This window comes from Odontomachus brunneus, unplaced genomic scaffold, assembly GCF_010583005.1.
Source record: "Odontomachus brunneus isolate Ranch 3 - 2012 unplaced genomic scaffold, Obru_v1 Obru_scaffold_056, whole genome shotgun sequence".
NCBI lineage: Eukaryota > Metazoa > Arthropoda > Insecta > Hymenoptera > Formicidae > Odontomachus > Odontomachus brunneus.
This window is the reverse complement of record NW_022639506.1, coordinates 1759927-1787093: the sequence shown is the minus strand read 5'-3', so window position 1 is coordinate 1787093 and position 27167 is coordinate 1759927. Positions and strand designations below refer to the sequence as shown.

The 27167-nt window shown below is 33.0% G+C and overlaps 1 protein-coding gene across 3 annotated transcripts in view; it reads right to left on the bottom strand.

The window, feature by feature from the left end:
- The window catches only part of LOC116845687 (abl interactor 1-like), a 556408-nt gene that overhangs the window by 206560 nt on the left and 322681 nt on the right, over positions 1-27167 (bottom strand). The window contains exon 1 of one of the 3 annotated variants that reach the window (XM_032818690.1): positions 475-496. The exons of the other annotated variants lie outside the window; for them this stretch is intronic. The gene's annotated coding sequence lies outside the window, so the exon portion shown is untranslated. Of the gene's footprint in view, positions 1-474; positions 497-27167 lie in introns of those variants that run through there. 3 annotated transcript variants of the gene reach the window in all.

Sequence of the window (27167 nt, the reverse complement as noted above, 5' to 3'; positions counted from 1 at the left end):
TATATATATATATATATATATATATATATATATATATAGGTCGATATTCATAGTCGGATCTTATATTTAAGATCATCTTAAGTACTGTCTTAAGATATCATGAACCAATTACAGAGCCATATTCGCATCTTAAGACATTACTTAAGACGGGCTTGAAATAAGATTCGACTATGAATACCGGCCATAGTTTCCTCAGAGCCCAAACAACTTTTTATCGCAACGGCGATAATAACTGATCAACGACAAAAAAATCGTAAAAAAATCGTCGTAACGGCACGCTCGAGTTACTTTCCTATGCGCAATAGCAATAATTAAGTAATAACCGAATAAATTGAATAATAATCGAATAAAGAAGTAATAATACTCGAATATTAAATGGTAGTGATAATAATATCTGTTCGACAATCGTGTGATAATATCCGCGAGTGGATAATAACGAAATAATGATGATCGAATAATCGGTAATAACAATACCTGGGAAACGGCTATAACAAAAACTCTAGGCTCCACAAAGACTAGATACAAACAGACCCTCGTAACGGTCCGCTCGTGCCGCTGACTGAGCGGCGCTTGGGAAGACGCGCGGCCGAGTCATGTAAACACGCGTGCGCGAGCATGTGCTCAAGCGTCACGCCACACATTCTCAACCGTCGAGACGAGTACATCGGGAGCTGCCGCGTTATTTTCTAGATTATTCCGTGTCGATTTTCAAAACCGCGTTTCGACTTCGCGACAATTGAGGCGATAATTAAGACAAATTAAGACGCGTACTCCTCACGCGAGTAGGTCTTGCGGGCTTTACCGCGACAGGTAATTACCACGTTTCATTTATTTTTTTACATGTTAGATAGAAAAACGTCGCCATCGAGTTCCTTATTGTCGATCAAATATTATTATAATCCATTTATTATTCGAGTATTATTATTTCTTTATTCGGTTGTCATTTTATTATTTTTATTGCGTATTGGAAAGCAACTCGAGCGTGCCGTTACGATGATTTCCTTGCTTCGTCTTGCTGTCGTGTGTAATTAATTGATACTACCGGATATTATTATATGGTTGTTTATCAGATATTAATATCATCATCCATTAATTAATCGGATATTATTATTTCTTTATTCAGCTATGATTTTATTATTTCTTATTGCGCATTGGGAAGGAACTCGAGCGTGCCGTTACGACAATTTCTTTTCCTTGTTTTGCTGTCGCGTGTAACTAATTGATACTAAATTATTAAATTACTAAATTAAATTAAATTTCTGTTACAGAGATCCAATAGAGCAGACGTAGTCATGTGGCTCTAGGAGATGGGATGCCGCGCCAGAAGATTCGTCTTGGGCCTGTCTGAATCCGATAAAATTGGAAATTCTCTTGTTTGAAATCGAGTTCCTTAATGCCTCCATTGTCGTGTATAATACTAAATTAAATCTGCTTTCTGTTACAGAGATGAAACAGACGACTAGTCAAATCTTAGGGGCTGCTGCGTCGGAGGATCTGGCCGAGCGGGGTTAGCTCGAAGGTGAGCTTCATTAATTAACATTTGTAATTAGAAATCCGACAAGATTAATAATTCTCTTGCTCGAAATCGAGATAATTTGAATCGAATCAAAGATCGCGTTAAATCGTAATTACACGCGGGAAGAATTTTTTCAGAATAACATCATCACTATTTGAAAAATTTTGATTTGTTTTGGTTAGAAGGTTTATTTGCAACATTGAGAAAAAAGAAAGTAGAATATTTCAAGTGTGAATATATTCAACAAAATTTTTCCAGCAAAAAATATCGCATTTTTTTTTAAATCCTTCAAACTTCTTCACTCAAATCGTCATCAATGCACGAATCTAATCGGCGAAATGGTATTTTTCTCTTCCAGAAACGAAAGTAGAAAGTGTCTATCCTGATCGGCGGTTTGGTGAGTCAAAACAAGAAATATATTGATAATAGAAGGACAAAATGTCTTTCGATGCAGTGCATGCTTATCAAATCAATGCGATTTACTTTGCTGTAGTTGTAGTATGTGTATGTGCCGTTTAATAAAAATCACTCTGCTCGAAACAATTGGAAGATCGCTTTTTCAAATAATAATGTTATTGATAAGGCATATTTTACACAAATAAATTTTTCAATATTTTTATTCCAATGTATATATATTTAGAAATTGTTTAACTTAGATTATTGATTGGTTGACGATTATTGTCGGAGAAAATTTTGATTAATCAAACCCCAACACTATTTGATAGATACTTAAAATATTGAGTATACGCTCCGAACATTCAAAATTTTGTAAAATTATTCAGTTTTATTGAACGCGATCTTCCAGGTGTCTCGAGCCAGTCTTTGCGCCAACGCGCAAAGGAATTGCGCCACAGAGATTGCGCTACAGAAAATACGCAATCACATCACCCGCGTTATAGATTTTCTAAAATTTTTCTCTCGTTTGAGCTTGAATCGCGCATTTCATAGAGTTCGTTATTAAGTAGCTTCGTTATTAAGTAAAATTCGATATCATGCGGCATCTACGCGAAGCGATCTAATGTGATTATATAAACTGCTTGCAAAATTAGTTTGACAATCATCGGAACATTTTCAGGTTTCAATTTTTCACTTAAAGTTAGAGTTTCTTAACGCAAAACACAATGCTAGCGAGCGTTGTTCGCGAAAAACGCGAAAAACGCGATGTACACAAGTTAGACATACGAGCAGTGCTGCAGAAAAGTGCCTGTGCACGCCGCAGCTTGCAAGGAGAAGTGTCCCCTCCATGTGCTTTCTCCTAACGCACATAACGCTGCTGCTCCATCTATCGGTATAAACTTCACACCGATAGACGGAACAGCAGCGTAGTATGCGTTAGGAGAAGGCGCATGGAGGGGACACTTCTTCTCCAACGCTGTGGAATGCACGGGCACATTTCTGCAGCACTGCATGCGAGTAGTTGTTTGTTTACTTACGCGGCACGCGACAAGTTCCATCGAACGAAGACAGACGTCTCACGCGGTAACATTTTTTTTGCGTGAATTTTGAACAGAATCTTTATCTCTATCGTCACAATTTTTATACTTTTGATTTTTTATTCACGCTCATGTTCGCAATTATTAATTTAGGTTTGCGAATTTTATCGGATCGTATTTGCGGAAGAGTCGTGAGCGAACTTCGCAGAAATATTGCGGAGTTGTTATCCATAAAAACATTGCGGAATTGTCTTCGCAAAAATATTGCGGGATTGTCTTTGCAAAAATATTGCGGATTTGTTATCTGCAAAAACATTGCGGAATTGTCTTTGCAGAAATATTGTGGAGCTGTTATCCGCAAGAATATTGCGGAGCTATAATGCAATCTACTACGCTGCACCATCGAAGTGTTACATTAGGGATATTCCGTGTCATATGTGAGAATTTCGCACAGATTACTTCGCCCACGCGTCGAAAGATTTCGCGAGATCGGCTTTCGCGGATTCCGTTTTCTTCGTAAGCAATTCACGCCGCGCGTGTATCAAAGCGATACACTACAACTCGATCGGACCGTTGCTGAATTCGTCGCATGTACTTGTTGTTTATCCGAAAGACCGACATTTCCTCGAAGACGCAGTTCGCGATGTTTCATACGCAATTGGTAACTCGGAGTATATCCCCCAAGAGAGATGGGATTTTTCGTGAAACTTCCGTTAGATTACTCCGTTAGATTAGTGGTCGGGAGTGAATTACAGGCGACGTGGCGACGCGAGGATTATTGCAGTGTCAGATGCAGCGACAGGATGGCTGGTGGGCCCTGGACACCGTGGGACGACGCATAATGGTGAGCGCTCAATTTAGACGCTCATATAGTAGACACAAAGCGTCACTTTACGTAGATTGCACGTAGACGTAAATCGCATTGGGTCCGACGGGAAGTAAAGTAAGGATTGGAATTTGTAATTCGCCGGAGTTATGTAAGAATGATCCAACCAAAGAATTTAGCTCTGAGATTTTCGCAACAGTTCAACGAGTTAAGCGTTTCCATTTTTTTAAGGATACTGACTAGCTCAATCCTTAGAAAAATGTACAAAAAGACGCAACTGGTAAAAAATAAAAACTGTTTCTTAATTCATTTCAAGCATTTATGAGGCTTAAATTTTATCGTTTGGATTAAAAAGATGTGAATGGAGTATCTATTGATAAGAGTTTATAATTTTTTGAATTGGGTCGTTCTTGCATAACAATGGCCAATTGAAATTTCGACTCGGCAGGCTTCCTTCTTGTCGGATTATTTCTTGATGATATATTAAACTGATATATTTCAACATGTCATATTTATATACTCTGTATATGTTATATATGCTTTTTTATGCTCTATATACGTTTTATATATATCCAATATATGCTCTATATATATTATTTGATTAATATACTTTATAACTTATTATGTCGTATTATATACGACAGACTCTCTCTTCGGAAATATCTTCTTATGCATACGTGTTTGTTGTTGACAAGGCGACAAATTAAATTTCGATAAATTAAAGACAACAAATTAAATTATTAAGCCGAGGCTCGAGCCGAAATGTTTCGATTTCCCGCTAAATTATTCAGCTGAAATTCGGACCCGAGTGTTTTGAGATTTCGCCAAACCATTAAGCTGATATTCGAACCGATGAATATTGTTTTTCCGCAGAATTATTAAGCCAAGTTAGTTAAGCCTGGAATAATTTTTTAAAGTTTCTTAAAAAAATGTTCGCATTTACAAAGATATATTTTCGAAAATGACGTGAAGTGTACATATTTCGTTTTACATCGTCTCTTGGATAACAACATGCCTGTCACTCTACTCTCTTAGTAACATACCCAGAATCTTGACAAAATAATTTCCCAAAGTCGCGCCCAAAACGTTAGATCCATCGTAACAGTATATTCGGATTCTCGCTCATGCGCAGTGGTACATATCCTGTGCATAGGCCGAAAGTTGGTCATGTTATTGCAGGTTAGGTCATGTAATATTAGCATGTAGAGCACATTCTGCGATAGTTTTTTAGAGTTTTTTAAAATAACATTCGCGCTTGAAAAGATGTATTTTCGAAATTGATGTCAAATGTGCTTATTTGGTTCTTCATTATCTTCTGGATGATAATGTGTGTTTGTGTCACTCCACTCTTTCAGCATCACGCCCAGAATCTTGAAAATAATTCCCCAATATCCCAAAGTCTCGCCCATAAAATTAGATCCATTGTAATAATATATTCGGATTCTCGCCCATGCGCATTGGTACCTATTCTGCGCATGAATCGAAAATCGGTCATGTTACTGCAGATTAGGTCATGTAGTGTTAGCATGTAGAGCACATTCTGAGATATTTTTTTACAATTGTTTAAAATAATTTACAGTAATTTAAAGTAATTAACAAATCTAACATAATGCTATCTTCATTTTACTATTTAATATAACATTTTACACTATAATATAATAATCTTAAATTATAAAATAACCATAAATTATATCTTCTAAAAGCATGAAAAATATTCTGAATAGCGCAGAAAGTATTTTCATCTAATACATCCATCATTAGCTAAACACTAATGATGTTTAACATAGAAAGAGATCACTATGTAGAATACTTCTGAAGGTAATTTACATAGATCGCACTTCACCGTGATGAGCAGAACTATAATTCCTCATATTAAACTCTCCGTATTCGGCAACATTACTCTATGCAGCAGGAATTAAATAAAAATTAACATATCAATATTGCCTAAAAAAAAATCAAAGTGTTCGTATTATTATATAGGATATATGGGTAAAGCTTTACAATTACACAGTCAGCTCCAAATGATTTCCGACTAACCTTGATATTGACCTTGACCCTCAGAGAGGTCAATGCTACTGACCTTTGTTGGCGCTCAATGTTCGTTAAAAAGTTATTAAAAAAAGAAGTTGCATAAAATAAATGTAACTTCTGGACACCGTATATACAAATACATCGAATTTGTAAGCTAGGAAGATGCCTGCTACACACACACACACACGCGCGCGCGCACACACACACGCGCGCGCACACACACACACACACACACATGCACGCACGCACGCGCACACACACACACACACACACACACACGTACACGCACACATACACTACTTGGGGGCTCGTGCGCTCGCCCGCCCGACAGGGCGGGTTCGCAGTGGGTTAATGTTTGTACATATATATATTCTGAGGGCCGTACAGTGTGTGTGTGTGTGTGTGTGTGTGTGTGTTACTTTTTTTATTAATATTCGCGCATATTCATATACTCTTTACCATATTTCTATATACATTGTGTGCAAAAATTATGTTCAACTTCTAAAACTTTTTTTGTTAATAACTTTTTAACAAACAATGACCGCCGATAATGGTCAATAGCATTGACCTCCCTGAGGGTCAAGGTTAATATCAAGGTTAGTCGGAAGTCATTTGGAGCTGACTGTGTAATTGTAAACCTTTACCAAATATTTAATAAATAAAATAACAGTGCCTTTTGTGGTAATCGCATTACAATTAATAAAATAAATTTATAGACATCTTTAATTATATACACATATATGAGAGGAAAAATATATGCAGCAAGGATTAAACAAAAATATTATATCAGTATTGTCTAAAAGTCAAAGTGTTTATATTATTATACAAAATGAATTATCTAATATCATATATATATATATATATATATATATATATATATATATATATATATATATTAAACTGTCTCTGTTGTCACTTTTCTTTATATTAAAGGAAAATATACAAAGAGAGAATAAATTATGTGATTGGGAGAGTTGGCTGACTACAATATTTATCCCTTTACTAATTTAATTTATAATATTATTATCATTATATATATTATTATATATTCTTTTAATATCAAAAAGCAGTTATTAAATAAGTGGGTATAACTTCATATATTTTATTTAATTTCGCACTATCTCACACGGATAAAAAGGGAAAGAAGACGGACAGAAAGTGGCTACTAAAAGTCAGCCACGAACATATACGTCAAACCGAATGAACGCGTCGTAATTTAAATTACCTATTTCAGACTGTTAGCCCGGTTTGCTTTTCTTCCACTTTGATTAAATGTTTCAGCATAGCGCGGATATTTATGAGACTACTACGGAACGCGGCTCGGTCGAGCGTCGCTTTAAACGATCGAATTTTCCGGAAAGTAGGATACGAAAAAGATAAACACGGCCGACCCATAGGAATTCTAACATAATTACGCGGCGAAGCGTGGGTCTCGCTGCTACAATAAGTGTAGTACGTGCCACGCTTACACAATGCGTATTAATCCAATAATTACGTACTAAAACCCCGCGCCCACCCCAGGAGTAGCTCTTACAGCCACTACGCTCCCACGGAAACATGCATTAACAATTTGAACACCGTACTCGGATATTGACCCACGTTTTATGTATATTTATTCGCGCGGGGTATACACGTGTTTTACACACGCAGGCACACAGACGAATTTCATCCCCTTTTAGGATAATTAATACCATACGCGTTGCGTAAGAGGCCATTCATGCGTCACACGCTTGTTTCTCCTATCGATCTTTGTCTCGGAAAACTACACATCCCGCTGGAGAAGCGAAATATTTTTCTCGCGCGTCCCGATTTTTGCGTATTGTGAAATGCGCAATAACGAGCTGCGGAATGTTGATATTATGTTATTATAACGTGCACGCGTGTGTTAGAACCGACAGGAGGAGAACGGCAAACTTTGTTTCTCAGTTTATACATTTTACATTGCAATTATTAACGATTCGCAAAATCAATAGTCGCGATCATTCGAATATCAGCTGGTGACCTCTCACGCTAGTTAGACAGTTTGAAAAATAAATATCGCCTCTGTTGCTTGACCAAATGAAATGAAGATAATGATAATTGGTCTCGGCTCAAATCGCTAAATGCGTATCGATTACCGGCAAATAAAAACGCGGAGTGTTTCCAGTTACATCGCGGCTAACCAGCGCTGAATATGCGGCTTGGATTAAAATCGTCTAGAGTGAAATTGCACGTCAATTTACTTTCAAATGAAGTCTACATTATTATCATGTAGCGTGACATCACTCAATTATCTTGCAGCATGCTAGGAGAAATTAAGCGAGCATCGAACGATCTTAAGTATCTTCCACGATATATCCGACTGTGGTGTGTGTATCTGGAATTTATGGGGAACAAAAGGGAAACTGCGATAACGAAACTCGAACAATACTTTAGCTTCTCGTCGCGATCACCGCCGCTTCGCCGTGAATTACTCCGCATAACAATTTCCAAAGATTTTCCCAGATACAGTATAGATACGGATTAGAATGCGCCAAATTGGTTAAAGTGAATGTTTCAATTAGTGACCAAGTAATCTCGTCGTGAAAATAAATAAATTAATTAACACGTTCATACGATATATGTGATTTCTCACTAGAAACTAACGTCACATATGTATGACGGCAAAAAATCTTTTTCTCTGTCTATATTATCAAATTAGACTTTGAAGACTATGGGAAGAGTCCTTTAAATAAATCGTTAGAAGTTACACTTCTAACTCCGTATAGTTTTGCAGGATTTTCCAAGATGCAATGTTTCGATAGCTTCCAATTAAAATTCCGTATGAAAATTTTCTAAATATTCCCAAGTATTGCATACTTTCTAGTCAGATTACTAAAACTTGTCTCAAATAACTGTATTGTGTTCCAATATCAATTGGAAATCATATTTTTAGCCTAATATATAACCACTATAACAAATCTTCTGAAATCTAATTGGGATCTATTCCGATTTCCTAAATAAATAAAGTTACGATTCTAAATGGGAAATCCAAATAGATTCCATTTGCTCTGTTCAACGTTTTTCCAATTTTTGTGGTTTTGATATCTATTTCATATTTTAATAGATTTCAAATAATAGATTTGTCAAACATACTCTATACATATATACGGTTAACATACGCGGTGGTGTAGGTAATATAAAAAGTTTTTAGTAATTTATATAGGTAATATAAATAAGTAATTTATATAGATATTATGTTAGAAAGATCATCGAGATTGAGAGAGAGAGATTTTTACTTCTTATATCTAATCAACAAGAAAGTGTTATAATTTATACTAATGTTTAAACAAATGTAAGCTAACCATTTATCATTTTTTAATATGAAACGGTTAGTTTGCCTTAGATTGAATCGTATTATTTTTCTATTGATTACACGTAATCCCATGTCGAAGAAAAATCGTATGAAGAATATATATAAATTGTAAAAAGTATAAGCTATTCTGCATCTATAAGTGATCGACTATTAATTGTAAATAATTACAATACATTTAAATGTTTATTATGATGTTAAAGTTACATATTCAAAGTAAAATATAATATATAATATTCTTATCAAGACATTTATAATTTATTTAAAAAAAATGTTGGATGAAATATTTGTAACAAATTGAGTATTTACACTTTTTAAGTACTTATAAAATGTGCATAAATGCTAAAGGCTTTTCAAATATTTTGTTTAACATAAAAATAAAATAGAAATCGAAAGAAAGAAAATTATGGAAAAACATTCGGTATAAAAAATGAAATTTATGTTTGGGTGTTTTCCGCTTAGAATAGTATTTTGAAAAACACTTCTAATCCGAATCAGATCAGAGTAGATTTCCCGATCAGATCCTATGATGTTTTGTAAAATCACGTTGGATTTCAATTAGATCCCAGACACATTTCTATACGGGATTATATTTGAAACCAGAATATTTGAACCAGAATCTATCATTATTTTGGAAAATCGGACTGAATTCCAATTATATCCCGAGAAGTCTTCTACGCCGTAAAAGATAAATTGGGAATCTGTTCGGGGAAGTTTGTTGTGCATAATTCGCCGCCGCGCTGTTCGCAATTCGGGTGTAATTCGACATTAATCGTGTCGAAAAGTGCAGACTATGTCTCATACAAAGCTAAACCTCAGTTGGTTATCCAAGCACTTGCTTACCCGCCTATGACGACCTATACCAAAGCCCGAGATCTGCATTGTACTCGATATAGAGCAGAAGCAAGACGATATAGTCGTCCGTGACGGAGCTGGGGATAGAGGATAACCGTAACGGCATACAGTAACGCGCCAGTATTGACAAACATCTTCATTAGCTCCGCTTGCTTGTGTACTGTCTGGCTACAAACGTTGTATATACAACGCGGAGCCATTCTCCATCTACCTGAGCATACCTGCATACCTTCGGAGCTGTAGACACGGACAGTAATTTGCCAGGATTGCTACTTGATGCGAGTTAAACCGACACGTCCGCAATGTCTCGACCTCCGCTAAATCTTACGGCACATTATCGAGGCCGGGGCGAAACCGTTGGGAAATCGTGCGTCGACTACGCCGTCCATAAATTCGGAAGCGTTCTAATCTTAATTCAGGCATTCGATATTACAGCGTTTATTTTGGCCGCTGGAAACAACGTGTATTTATAAAGTTGCCAGGTAAGAAGTCGACCTCACTCGGATATTGTATATTTTAAGATCCTAATGAGTTTTAACGATTAATCAAACGAGAACAATGGGTGGAAAGCAGGCCGACTAGTCGTAGCTACAGCTGCTAAACCTGGATAGGTAAATTTCTAATTGTAATTTAACGTTAACACACGTGTAAGAATAACATATCGCGACACACCGTGTCGATCCCGTTGGATTATATAAATTTTGTATTTTAAAATTTTACGATTGTGACTGCGAGAGAGAGAGAGAGAGAGAGAAAGAGAGAGAGAGAGAGAGAGAGAGAGAGAGAGAGAGAGAGAGAGAGAGAGAGAGATTCTTCCGTTGCACAGCCGAATAATGACTGAGGCGGCGCATGTAAAATTGTTGAAATACTGATCAGCAAAATGTAATATGATAATAGAATCGCATTGGTTTTCATTATGAATACAATATAAATTTCCGCGACACAAATGAATGCTATTACTGCCTGATTAAAGTAATAACTAATTACCAGAAGATAAACAGAATAATCAATTTTTTAATCAAAACATAGGGGGTAAATAACGAACACAAGATTACTACAAATTTGCCGATTTTCCGAGTGATATTAAAACGGCGCATGAAACTGCGTTTCTGTGATCTCTACACTCGAGCCCGGACCTGCAATTGAAATGACATTCTTGCCCAAGAAAAATGTGTCAACTCTTTAGTGTACCGCGCGTGCACTTCTCGATGTATAATCCGATACAGAACTGTTTTTATTTTTTTCAGGATAAATCAGTGAAAAGTGCGACACGTACGAGAGATATTTCTTTTTCTGCTTTTTTTCGTTTCACCCCGAACGATTGCCATCTGCTCAATTTTCTGGGTACGCATGAAATACATTTTTCAGTTTTATTCAGCCCGGAAGACCCCAAAAAAATAACCGAACGCGTTTCCTCCATTGTAAGAGTATTTCGTCCGTGTGCATGTGCGTATATATACATGTATGTATGTATGCTGTCGCGTTTTTGCGAAAAGTGACGTAGACGCGAGGCAATACGTAAACTACACATTACGTTAATCCAACGACGCCGGCACGTAGTTTAGCAGCGATAAAGTGTACTCTGCGTGTATCGCGGATGCGCCTGTGTGTTCCCAGTTACGTCCTTTAGCCGACTCAAGAGACACAAGAGAGACGCTATGGCGAGAAGGGGGAGGGGGTTGGCGAGGAGACAGAGGGTGGGGGAAGGGCGCTGTTGCTGCAAAGCAACCGAATGCCAAATACGCTACGAACGCGACGCGACGTATCTGTAGCCGCGGCGCGCAAAGAGATAATGGTCATAATCGTATTACCAATTCCATTTGTCCCAACAAACGAATCTCGTTCGGAACGCGTCGCTGTTGCGCGAGAGAGCGCGCGTCTCACGCCCGTTGTCACTAATACAGCCGCGTCCTCCGTTACAAACCGGTCGAGCACCTGCGGTAATTATACTTTCAGCGTTTCCTTTCGAGCCTTTAAACCGCGGTCTCAAGCATTCCCTTTACCGGAAACGTAATTGATAATTACTTTCACGAGCGTCGAAAACGGGCTTTTTCGCGCGGCGCCAGCGTATCCGGCATTAATTCACGCCAGCTCGCTTATGCGCAATTTTGCACAGGATCAGTATATTGCGCGGGCTCTCGGCGATAACGACGGGTGGGCAACGGGGAAGCAAGAGCCGAATTACGTCGACGGGCTCGATCGCGAGTCAAAATAGCGCTAGTACTTCCCGCACGCTCGCATCGCGCTCGATTTTTTATTGCACACGACAATTAATGTATTTTGCACTTTGGGGAATGATTAATAAGGACGTCAATCATGATTACTAACGTTACACCGGTCGCCGCGACAAGAACAGCGACAATAACCATGACTACACCGAAAGTAATATTCATGGTATTAATAAATTAGTCAGTGATAGGCGAGCACGGTGTAACCGGCGTCGTTTATCACGAACTTGTCTATTCATCGTTACGAGGATTAGATTAATTACCGAAAAGCCCGATAAAATGGCGTGCCAGGCACCTAAGTGCAGCAAGAGCTCGTCAATCAAGCCAGGAAGCAATTCTTACGTGAGTTTCCAACGCTTAGCGCATACGCGGCGAGCGCGATGAAAAGTACAAAGAACCATACGAGAAAGCGGGATATAGAGTGCCATGAATTTCCTAACCACTATCGACAATAATTCGATTTTCTTCTACTTATCTCGGTCGTGAGTCACGAAATTGAATATTGGATGTATCGCTCACAATTCAAAGATAATAAAGAAATTTTGGAAAAATTAGAGATTAACCTGTATTGCATGTAAAAGTGACCAGAAATGTAAGTCTAGCAAACATAATGACGTCAGTAACGTAAGAATCGCACATTAATGATGTCTTTAACGTCAATAATGTCATTAATATGTCATTTGATGTCATATGCTATTTAGATCTTTTAAATCATGCTGTTATGGAAATGTATTATGTTCTTGTGTTTAATAAAGGAGAAGATATATTCGTACGGAAAATAAAAATATTAGCGTATTTCAAATTTCCAATGACTTTTTGCAAGGACTATGCAGGCAATACATCCTTAAAGAAGATAATATATACCATATACTGTAAAGATTGAATTTAAAACTTTACTTTCTGTTTTCTTTTAAATATTTTATTTTGTTATGAAATTTATAATGAGTTTACATTATATATTAAGAAAAATATGTAGATTAGAAATTTAAAAACAAAATAATAGCGGAACAGTAACCGGGAAACTTTTTTATTTTTTCTATGATCGCCTATAACTTCTTATAAAAATGTCTAAACAAAAAGAAAAAAATATATTCTTAATTTGCAATGCAAAGTAGTTCCGATTTTGTCAATTAGATGACAAATCGTTGAAGATAAGTTTCCAAAAATTATATTTTATAAACAATATAACTGCGCTTAGGAAATATTGTTTACTTCATTTAAACACTCACAATTTTTTTCTTAAATTTTGTTGGATCTGTTGAATAAAAGGTTAATTTGCTGTCGTTGAATAAAAGGTTAATTTGCAATGAACTTTTAGGTGTTATCATAGCCGAATTTTTTTTAATGCATTTTTTTGGTACTGTCATAGTCGATTTTTAAAATAATTTTTCAAACCGGTTATTTATTTTTAAAAATGTCAAAAAAGTGCTATTTTTGTAAAATAAACTTTGACAAGCTAATATAGTCGCAACTTAAAAAAAATTCGGCTATGATAACACCTAAAAGTTCATTGCAAATTAACCTTTTATTCAACAACAGCAAATTAACCTTTTATTCAACAGATCCAACAAAATTTAAGAAAAAAATTGTGGGTGTTTAAATGAAGTAAACAATATTTCCTAAGCGCAGTTATATTGTTTATAAAATATAATTTTTGGAAACTTATCTTCAACGATTTGTCATCTAATTGACAAAAATCGGAACTACTAAGATACCGACGAACAAAACAAGTAACCAGATGATGCTTTAAAATAACAGTGTTAAATAAGTGTTAAATAATTGCGTCTCGCATCTATCTTCCTTATGTATAACTCATGAGAAATTGATGTCATTTGAAAGCAACATTATTGAACAAAGAGTTAAGAATATATTTACCTTTTTTTATTACTATTGTCCCAGCTTCGGCACAGTCTATCTTGTTCGCACGCGTGAAGATAGTGTTTCCGTCAATTTGTAAATATCACTAAGAAAATGAGTTTACCTCACAAAACAAAAAGTTTCATTAGATTCAGAATTCCTATTTATTTGACTTCAATTTATTTCACTTAAACAACATAATATTATATAGGGTGTTTCAAATTCTCTTCTACAATATTTGTGGGAACGTAGAACGGATTGAGGTAAACATAAAAATTATATTGTTTTACAATATTCGTAATAATAGTCCAGATATTAATTGAAGAACATAATGATAGTCCAGATTAATTGAAGAAGATAATGAAATATGAAATGTTATTAATGAAAAAAAATTGTGCACGATAATGTACAAATTTGCTTTATTTAATGCCTAAAAATCTATGTGGTCATTTGTAAAATGGTAAAGGATTCTTTTGTTTAGTTTGACCTAATGTATAAGTATACAACAGTAGACAGCCATTACAGGTAATCTATTATATCACGCGTAATCATTTATCAATCTTTTTTAATTAATATCTTGAGATTTATTGCGAATATCGCAAAACAGTATGGGATTTTTATATTCACTCAATCAGTCGGTTCTATGTTCCCACAAAAATTTCGAAGAAGAGTCTGGAACACCCTATATTTCAAACAATATAATTTTATATCAAATATATATATATTATATACACAAATATATATATATATATATATATATATATATATATATAAATAATATATTTATATATGTTTTATTATATCAAATTATATTGTTCGATAAAAAACACTTATTTAAATTTTTTTATTAAATAATATACTATTTAGCTGTAATTTAAATTTTGTTTTACGCGTGCGTCATATAGTGAATTATATTATCGTTTTAATTTAATTCTTTAATCTAATTTGTTGTGTGTGTGTATGTCTAAAGTAATAAATATAATATTTGATTAAAAATCCAAAAGCCAACATAGCAACATTAGTTTGTTAACATATATTTTATCAATATTTGTTATATAAAGGTTGCTGTCGTATTGTTTTCAAGAATTACCAGTAAATATGCCATGTAAAAGGTTTTGTAGACTTTATAAGGATGCATTATGATCACAGTACTGTAAATATATTGTTAGAAACTAATTGACATCTCTAAATTCTATGCGATCGTTTGAAGACAAGTGGCCTAAACCATGGTAAATATAAGAATCAATGACCGCGTCACGGAAAAGCGGAGCACTTGGATGAAAAATCAGGAAGAAAGAAGAGCGCATACAGTGAAATGATAAAATAACAAAAACCGTTAGTAAAGCGAAGAATATAAAGTCAAGCTTCTTAAGATTATTTAATTATAGATTATTATAGAATTCTTCTTAAGATTATTTAAATATAATTATCGAACTTCTTAGCAGAAGAAGTAAATTAAATGAAACAATTTTCCTGTTTGCACCGAACAATAAAATTACCTACGAAGACAAAGTTTCGTGCTTATTGGTTGAAACATTAGCCTCTTTCGACCATTCCAATAATACAATTTGTTTAGATCGATGAAACCTCAAGAAGTTATTTTCTCTGTGTACTTAAAGATTCACGAAAACAGACCGGATAGAAATAGTCGGTGCATGATAATCGATCCGAGGAAGCAGTTGGATGACAAACGAAGAGGTATGGTCCCGAGTGCAAGAGTTTAGCTCCTCGTTTTATCCGCGCGCCAAAACATTCATACGACGTACTGTGCTGGGGTAGATTTGCGACAACAACGACGACGACGACGACGACAACGCAATCGCAATCGCGCATAGACGCACACGCCTCGATCGCAAGCCGGGATGGATCGGACGCGTCGATAGGTGCGCGGTCCGCGCCATTATTTCCGAGAATAGAATCATTTTCGATGCTATTACCCCCGAGTACGCCCGCACACCAGCCGACAGTCCAACAGACAGACACAATAGCGATGTTTGCGCGCGATGCAGGGGAAGGAACATGGCATACGTAGGAGAGTAGATTAGGCTGATAGGTGGTGGTAGCGGTGGTGGTATAGGGGTTAGGTCTGCTAGGCTACGATATGCTTACGAGATTGATAATGCCGACACGTCGGGATCGAATGGCCGCTAGATAAGTAGAAGCCGATATATAGACGGCGCTCGACTAGCTCACACATAGCGCTATGCCTAATTGCTCGTAAATGACGGATCACGGTGTCAAGTCGAGAGGTCAAGCGACTCCTCCAACGGAACCACTGCTGCCGGTGCCATCGCGCCCGCCCACACTCCCCGCGTCTAATCCGTTCGTGTCCGCTGGATTCCGAAGCCCAAAATCGAAACGTCGGCTCTTCACATCCCCCTCTCTCTCTCTCTCTCTCTCTCTCTCTCTCTCTCATTTCTCTATCTCTTTCTCTCTCCCCGTCTCTCTCGTTCTTTCTCTCCTTCCCGCTCTGACCCCTCCTCTTTCTTTCTATCCCTCTTGCTTGCTTTCTTTCTCTCTCTCCTTGTCATTCACATTTTGGAGATTTAAATGTAGGTCAACTTTTGTCGATTACGAACTGGCCGTTTGGCTTGTCGAATTGCAGTCGCGATGTAGGAAAAAATTTGTCGAGTGAAACGTCGACCTGCTATTCCAAATGTGCGCAGAGTTAATAACGCATAATGATACTATATCAAGAGCAATTACACAGATTAATTGCGAATGGCGTGTATATAATCAGACATGGGCGGATAATATCATGTGGCGTATAGAGCTTATGCAGGTATTTATTTAATGTTACTTTTATCCTGTTTATTTCCGTCGTGCATCAATCGGCCTAGTAACCGCGACGCCATCACTGTGAAGTTATCGCTTTATTTTCCAAATTTCAACACAATCGATATAGTTCTGGCTAAATTAGGTTTTTGCCTACTTTGAGTTTCACGGGCAGTTTACAGCTTTTTAACGTTCTCACTCCACAAGTAGAACAAAAATGCATGAGTAATTGAATACAAGATATATTTAAATAATTTTAACAAAATCGGCATAGCTGAGACACGAATCATTCTAAAGGACCCCGCACAAACCTTATGTTTCGGTCGAATTGGCTGAAGATTTGATATGTTGTAGATCTTGTCGTCTTGATAAAAAGTCTCCACAGGTACGTCTCCCTATAATGAACCGTTTGATCTCTAGGAGGCGTCATTTTTCAAAACAGGCTAATACTACAATATCTTATTTTCAACGGGTACGGTGTATTCCTACATCATTATTTGTACTTTCTATATATTTTTTTAAGTAAAAAGTTATAAGGATAAAAAAAAGTTATATTGACTTGATTGCTTCTCAAAAGTCAGAGTGCTTGATTATTATGAGTCCCCTCGCCTCTCACAAATCGGGGTGCTTGATTATTGTGAGTCCTCTCGCCTCTTACAACACACGACCTACTCAATATAAATAAAGCGGTTCTTTGCACCCTGTGATTGTGTCCATTTCTTTTCTCGCCCTAGACATGAAGCAACACAGCATTGACTTAAATCTCTAAAATCAAGTTATTGACCTCGATATCTTTATAACTTTTTTATAAGAAGCAATAAAGTCAATAATATTCTTATAACTTTTTACTTAAAAAATACATAGAAAGTATAAATAATGATGTAGGAATGCACCGTACCTGTTGAAAATAAGATATTGTAGTATTACCCTGTTTTGAATAATGACGCCTCGTAGAGGTCAAACGGTTTATTGCAGGGACCGTACCTGTAGAGACTTTTTATCAGGATGACAAGATCTATAACATATCAAATCTTCAGGCAATTCGATCAAAATTCAATTTCCATAAGGTTTGTGCGGGATCCTTTCTTTAACCGAGATCCCAGCTGAAATATTTTAAACTTGTGCTAAATTAATGAAAAATAATTCGAATCTCGGCCAAACCGAGAGAGAAATCCGATAATTTTAATTAAAATTTTAACAAAATCGGCATAGCTGAGACACGAATCATTCTAAATTTCTTTCGCCGAGATTCCAACCGAAATATTTCAAATCTGTGCTAAATTAACCAAAAATGGTTCGAATCTCGGTCAGATCAAATAATTATTTATATAAATAATTTTTTCAACTTTTTACATTTTTGTTTAAATATTTTATTATTTATACAAATAATTTTACACATTTGACTTCATATTCATAATCAGCAAACCAAAAGCGCCTATATCTTGTATTCAATTTTATTTCTTATGCATTTTTGTTGCTTGTTGACGATAGGAGTGAAAACATTAAAAAGCTTTAAACTGCCCATGAAACTCAAAGTGGACCAAATGAAAAAAATATGACCTAAATATTTTTTGTACTTCAACATTTGTGCCAAATTAGAAAGAAATCAGAATGTAATTTTTAAGTAGGTTTACTTATAAGTATCGGTCGAATCGGCTTACATCCTAATACTTTTCTTCAGAAATATTACAGTGCCAACCATACTCTACTTAGAACTGTCGGAAGTCATGAAAAGAAAATTCGAAGACGGGACGTGGAGAAATTTCTATTTCGGATCATGAAAACACCGATAACTTTTTAATTACGGGTCGGATCAGCTTACATCCCAATACTTTTCTTTAGAACTATTGTAGTGCAGAACTCTATTCAGAACTGTCCGAAGTCGTGGAAAAAAGTTCGAAGACGGGACGTTAGTCATATTTTATATATTGCGTGTTTAGCGTCGAATAACTTTTTAATAACTGTTAAGATTGATTTACGTCCTAGTTAAGTGCTAACTTCGTGCTAAGTATATATTTCCGTAAGAAAATATAAAATTACTTTTTTGGAAGGAAACTTTCTTCTATATATTATTATATCCTGTTAATAAAGAAGTATTTTATTAAATGATGTGTTTAAATAAAAGAGCGTTTCTGTAGATATTTCAAATATAGAAATATAAAGAAATAAAAATGTACAAAAATTCAAATTTTAAAGATTAAATGAATATGGATAGTTTAAATGAATAAATATGAATGAAATAATCGTTCATATATTTGTATGCATAATTATATTCGGCGTAACAATTTCTTCTACTGTTACATTTTATGTTTTATCATGCATGTCATCATAATTACGTCAGTGAGTACTATTATTTATATAAGAAGAAACAATAATTGTGCAAACAATAATTGACTGATATATATCATCGGTAAAGATGTTGGTTTCGACGCCGAAGGTTTTTTCTTTCAGTATAAGTGTATTTATTCAACAAAATATTCTTTAGAATAAATATATTTATTCAACAACGCTGCATGTTTTTCTCTCCATAATTTATTAATATTAATCATTAATATATATTTATATATCAAGTTCTATGCATATATTTCAATATAGACGTACCAATAAGCAAAACAAAAAACTAATTTTTGGAAAAATAACGCGGTTCCTACACTGGGGTTATTTTTATCTTAGACGAAATTTCACATATACAATACACGAAAGTGTGTGAACAACTAAATATATAAATATATATCTAATATATATATCTAATATATATATATATATATATATATATATATAATATATATATATAATAATATATATATATAATATATATATATATAATATATATATATATCTAATATATCTCAGTAGGGGGAGCTATGGTTAATTTCGTGGATTCCTTTATATCAACACATTTGAAATATCTACAGTAATGTCCCTTTTTATAAAACCACCGTTTAATAAAATATTATTTTATTGACAGCATATATATACATATAAGCTTTATAATATAATATATACACTAATATAATATAATAATATAATATAATATAATATAATATAATATAATATAATATATAATATAATATAATATAATATATAAGCTTCATAACATAATATATACACACAAAAAGCAATTGTCTTTTCTCAAAAAAAGAATTTCCTGTTTTTTACAGCCTCGAATTTTTTTATGACTTCCGGCAATTTTGACTGGAGTTCGGAGTCGCACTAGAATAGTTCTGAAGAAAAGTATTGGAATGTAAGCCGATTCGACCGATAATTAAAAACTAATTCGCGTTTTTAGGATTAGAAATTCTTCTAATTCTTCTAAAATTAAATATTAAACAGTTCCAGGCTATTCTCCCGAAAACATTCCGATTTATCTCACACTCTATAAATAGATTCCTTTTAAGTAATAAAGAACTATAGCAGAAGGATTTTTGGCGACTCAAAAATTAAACAATTTTTTAAACAATTTTTCGTAGTTTGGCTATTGTTCTGAAAACAGCCATGCTTTTATTTAAGCCAATGCATACGGCTTTGCGTAGGGGCTTTTTACAATGTCTACAGTTAATATATGGTGTAGACTAATCCTAATACTTAGGTGTGTATTAATAATTGTAAATAATTACCGAAAATAATTATAGAATATAATAAATTATAGAATATAATAAAAAGCATAGTAATTTTATTACAAAAACTCAAAAGCTTATTTTCCTCAAGTTTTTTGTAAATCAACTTTTCAATTGAAATATCTTAGAAACAAAAGCAGTTATAAAAAGTAACGGTACTTTTTTTATATAATGTGTGTACGAGTTTTCGCGATCAATCTAATTAAGATCGGTGAGATCAATTTTGAGTTCTTGAAATCTCATAGGCGATATAGTAAATTTTTCCCACTTCAGACTTTCAGTATCACATACGCACATATTCAAAGGGAGTTTGTCTCTCAGACCGTATCCGCAGTGCACATGTATATTTGAATGTATAGGAATATAAATGAACGTAGGCATACATACATTTTCTTGTATCTTTCAGCTGTTTTATAACTATTGCATGATATATATATTTGTATGCGTGCGATGTAGGTATGTAATAAAAAAGAAATATATATGTATGTATACGTATGTATGTACATTTATGTGTGTATATATACATATATCTGTAAGATTGCAATATACATGACATATTCTAAAAATGTGGAATATTGTATTATTGGTGAATCTTTATATTTAAAAAAACGTGAATATCTCATTTATCATTATAATTACAATGTATTCATATTCAATTTGAGCGTTATTAATTTTTATTGCTATTATTATTTAAACTCTGAAGAGTAAGTTAAGTTGTGAATTTGAAGTGATAGCTAAATACATAGAAGTATTTTTATAATACAATTCCAATTTAAAGATGTTCTACAATATCGCGAAAGAACAACTCATATATAAGATATGCGTAACACCAAAGAACTAATTGAAAAAGAATTGAAGATACAAAAGATGAAGAAGAGTCTTGATAATTGCGCATTAGAATATATTCTCTTTAAGGTCGAGAAAACCATCAAGAATCTTGATAATTGCGCATTAGAGTATGTTCTCTTTAAAGTCGAGAGAATCATCAAGAATTTCAAAGATGTTGTAACAAATTTAAAGTTGATAAAATCGATAAAATGATATCGCAATTAAATGTTAATTAAATTACATCAATTATATTAGTCACTAATAACAATGGAATAGAAGAAATTAAAATAATGCTGCATCGAGAATTGAGCACCTGATAGAATGCTTAAGTGTTAAATTTCAAATAATGGATATTGTGAAAAAACAATTTCCGATTTGTTTAAGTTATGGTATGACTATTTGCAATAGTCAAGAATTGAGTTTACAGCGTATTGTTGTAAATATTCTTTGTTTAGTTATGGACAAGTATATGTTGCTCTTTTACGCTAAATTGACTACATCTTATAAAATATGCTCTTTTGTCTTATAAAAGCAAATAAGTCAACTATAATAGAATATAATATATTGTGAAAACAATACAGACCAGAACTGACAAGTGTTATTAATGTTGTTGGCGAAATATTAATATTAAATAATAATAAATATTAAATAATAATATTAATAAATATTAAATAATAAGAAAATGAATTATATAATTTAGGCAATAACAAAAAATGTCTTAGAATGCTAAATTAATAATAATAATAATATAATAAATAATGATGTTAGTTCTTCTTCGTGGAACATAAGAGAGCTTCCAAATATTGATATATTATGCTATGCTAATGCTTCAATTCAGTATACTGGATATTTACGAAATATTTGAACAAACTTTTAAAATATTCTCATTCAATTTTTCTCAATAAAATAATGTTGAATGTTATAATGTTTATAAAAGTTTAATGAAACGAATAAAATTTATATAAATTTTTTTCTTTACTATAGTGAGAGGAATATGCATTAGGAATTTGTCCAAATATTTTGTAAACACCCTGTATATTTTATTCTTTTCTTCTCAAAAAAATATTATTCCACTTTAGACATACAAATACTATAAAAAAATTAATGGATTATTATTTAACGAATGATAAGACTCTGAATATTTCTTTAATACGTGGGCTGATAGAAAATCAATATCTTCAAGATGTTAACGAATTTATTACATATCTTATTAATAACATAGAAGAGTGTAATTGAATATCAATTATGTATAACTACACGATGTATGCAATTATAAAAACTCAAATAAATTATATTCTATCGCTTCGATTGCCTAAAAATTTAAAAAAAGTGATAACATTTTTTTCGTTGAGGAAATATAACGTAATAGGATTTGCATTTACTATACTATTTTTACAACACATTTTTATATGTCGACAGTATTTAATGGTTACAGCTTTGTAATTTTAATTTATACAAACAGAAGTGAAATCATAACAAAATGGTTCTTACAAAGGTAAAACGTAATTAGTTTTACCTTACAAAGGTAAAACGTAAGTTTATGAAACATATCCAAACACATATGTAACAAAAAGTAATGAAGAAGTTAACAAAAAAACATGTTTAATAAAACTCAAAAACTCAATAAATTTTTGTTACCAAACTAAAATTTTATTTAATTACTCATATATTTTAGTAGAGAAAGAGAGAGAGAGAGAGAGAGAGAGAGAGAGAGAGAGAGAGAGAGAGAGAGAGAGAAAGAAAGAGAGAGAGCGGTTAAACACTGATAAAAGAGAGCTTTTACCTTCACTACTAAATTATTTTTAATAATTACAATATTTTTTCTTAAAATATTTTTGATCTTAAGTTATTTTCTTATAAAATTGTAGCTGTTGATAGATAGATTAAAGATTAAAGATGTATAAGTATCAAAGTGATTCGCTTCACCATTTAGAAGATAATAGACTAAAGAGAATTTGAAAATATATGGCGCTTCTGACGGAATAAACATTTTATTAGAATATTAGTAAGATTTTTTGTAATTTCCCTTATCTATACAACAAATTTTGATATTCATAGTATTGGTAATAAGTTAGCTGCAAACTTATTAAGAATGATTTTTCCAATCAACTTATTTATCGATTAATTCTTTATAACCAGAAAATAATTATTAGTCAATTTTGCTAGTCGTAACGGAACTAAACAATGATAAAGTTAATCAGAGCTTGATAAAAGTCACCTTAAATTAATAAATGTTATTAATATTTATGATCTATATTATTTTATTAGTAAAAATTTTCATTCCTTGCAACATTTTCCATACATTTACTGTAAGAGTTCTAACAATACTATTTATTTCGACAAAATATATATTTTGTTGGACTATTTTCTCCTACATAATAATAAAGCGTATTACTTTAATATTTATATATCTCTCATCTACTCATAAATACTCATTTTTATAACAAAAAATAAAATAATTAAAAATTTCGAATACCGTAAAATGGGGCTAAACTTAACTACACTCTTTGATAAAAATTTTAACTAAAAATTTGGGCAAAAAAAAGAAAATTAATTAAAAAAACTGTTAACAAAAGGAACTATGAAATGAAAAAAATTAGTAAATACTAAAAACGTTTAAAACAAAGGAAATAAGAAAGACCGTAAAACGGAAAGAATTTGTAAATATTGAAATAAGAAACGTTCAAATCAATAAATTATGTACATTATTTAATAAGTAAATTAATAAAGTAAAGTAAAGTAAGTAAGTTAATTATGTACATTATTAATAAGTTATGTACATTATTTAAAAAATTAATTTTGCTAAAAAATGGATAACAAAAAGAACATAGAAGAGAAGATAGCTAAAATTATTTAGGAAATAAGTTTTTCTAAATAATAGATGAGATCAGTATAATTAGCCACGTATATAATACGAAAAGTTTAAAAATTAATTGAAGCATATATATACAGCAAAGATTTAATAAAAATTAAAATAAAAATATTATAAGAGTGTAAAAAGAAATGAATAATATCTCCATAAACTTTATTGACATATAAATTTTTTACACTTAAATTAATAACTATAAACTGAAATCCAGATAAGAAATTGAAGAAACATTTAACATCGGGATTCGAAAACTTGACGTGCTCAAGTTACATTTAAACTCACTCATTTATAAAGTGTATAATTAACGTATATTAATATTCTATATTATTCTATATTAACATATATTAATATTCTATACTTTAATACACTAATATTCTAATATTCTATACTTTTAGAGTACAAAGACAAAGATTTCCGTAGCTGGCATTCAATAAGATTGCCGAATATTTCACTTGTAATTGATGAAAAAGAGAGAGAAAGAGGGGAGGAGATACCAGATAGAATAGAAATAAATTATGTTTAAACTAATTAATTCATGAAAAGTATACTTATTATAATTAGCGTATATTAAATTTTTGTTTTTTAGGGAAATTAATGTTTTAAATAATGTCTTCTCTTCTAAGTTTTTTTTTGCTATCCATTTTTTTAGCAAAATTAATTATGGAAACAATAAACGTAAAAAATTTCTTGTTTGAACTTAGTTTTTAACATTTACTAATTCTTTCTGTTTTATCTTTTTTATTTCTTTTTGTTTTAAGCGCTTTTAGTACTTATTAATTCTTTTCGCTTTTTTATTAAAATTTTACTAAAATATATCAATTTTTTTAAGTAAAATTTTAGTTTGGTGAAAAAATGTATGTTTCTTGAATTTTACTAAGCGTGCTTTTTTTAAGTTCCTGTTGCCTACATATTTGGATATTTTTTATATACTTGGCGTTGTTTTTTACTTTTATAATAATTAACTTTGTCAATTCACGGCGTAAGAGCAGAAATATGTCACGTCAGATATATTCTGGCTACGCGAGCGGTCTCTTTAAGAGCGAAATTTTGTACTTTTATAGAGCATGACTGCATAGGAATGCACTTCGCGACACAAATATCGCGCATATGCATTTTGAGCATGCTTGACTGTGGATAACGCGATAAACTTTACGACCCGAAACTCGCCGCTCGTAATGGATTTGCAATATGTTGCAAACGGAACGTTGGACGTGAGCGGGACGCGCGGCGCAGCGGTAGCGACGGCGGCGGCGTGAAAAGTGTGACAGCTTGCCATCAGGAAAATTAATATGGATAGAATTCTACATTCGCTAGATTTTTAAAGCCCCGAATTTCGACTATGTGACTCATTTCGCCGATATTCATAATTACCGTGACGTTAAAGCTCAAGATAAGCCTTTAATTCTCTTATCACTTACTCGGAAATTCGCTCCTCTTTTATATTTTTCGGACGATGTCTTTGATCTTGGTCGCAAATTTTTTTCATGCAAACTGTACACGGTGAAAATATTGTGGCAAAAATTACATTACGACTACATTTGACTTTACAATATTTTTTAAAGCTGGACTGTAGAAATAGTAATTTTGATAATTTAGTAAATATGCGCTGCAACAATTGAATTTAACACATTTTTAATATGTCGCAATTTGTTCACACTAATTTGTTAAATGTTGCCTGTTTGTCGTGTTAATTTAACACAAAATAAAATATGTAAGCAAATAACACAACTTATTTTACATATAAAATACATCAGCAAAATTCGTATATTTACATATAAATTATGTTATTTTATTAACGCTTAGATATATGATGGATATAATTTCAACGCAGAATAACCGAAATAACACAATGACAATATATTAAATTAACCATATGAAAAGTAACTATAATTAGTCTATAGTTAGAAATGTAACACAAAAATTTCTATTTCGATTGATTCACGATCGACAAATGTTAAATATTCTTCACCCTAGAAACATTCAAATAATTACTGTATGTTTATAGTAAAAGAACAAGCGTACATAATCAATAAATATATAATAATTTTGGCCACAACTTTTCTGTATAGTCTAAGATTGTGGAGGGAAAATTTTGTTGTGTGATTCTTATTAGAATATATATATTTTCTCCGTATATATTTCATCGTATATTTTTATCCTTTCTTCAAAATCCAAGCACTTCTAACATATTCCTCTTATTCCCCGGTTTCGTTCGTCTTTCATCGTAGCGTCGACATTACACGCTTCGTCGCTGTACCATACGTAATTGATGAACATGATCGATACATCAGAAGATTATGGTTACTCATTGTATCCTCGATGGTCGTAACGGAATGTCGGCGTCGTCCAATAAGTGTATCCTTACCGTGAATTGAATCCATCTATCAAGTCCAGCCGTCATGATTGGTGCTTAAGGGTGGTTTGTTGCTCGGCTTAGAACAAGATACCTTGATTGAATAGCGGGTGATATACGAGCGCGGATAACGAAAAAGACGGCGCAAATCTGCGGACTGAAAAAGTTTAGCCGATAAATAACCCTTAACGAGCATCGCGATATAGATACAAATTCGATAAAGTGCAACGCTCCCGAGGTAACGCCGCAGTACCTTAAGAATTTCATTACAGGCATCATGTCAGGACAAAAAAATTACTTTAGATTGCTTCTATAGAGAAAGAGAGGCACTTTTATATATATTTGATAAAAAGAAAAATTATTTACACCGAAAATTATCGATTCATAGATTTTTAATGGAGGAATTTTATATGAAATTTTATATGAAACTAGTTTAAACCAGCTATTTTGCATAAGTTATCATAAAGTGTCAAGGGGATGAAATTCAGTGAAAAATAATGGGATGTACAAGTTTCATAGCATATTTCCGCAGGATCCTAAGAAATAACTATGGAAAATTTGGTCCAGATCGATTAAAAGGTTTAAAAGAAAACATATAGACAGACAGTCTTCTGTTTGATATATATATATATATATATATATATATAT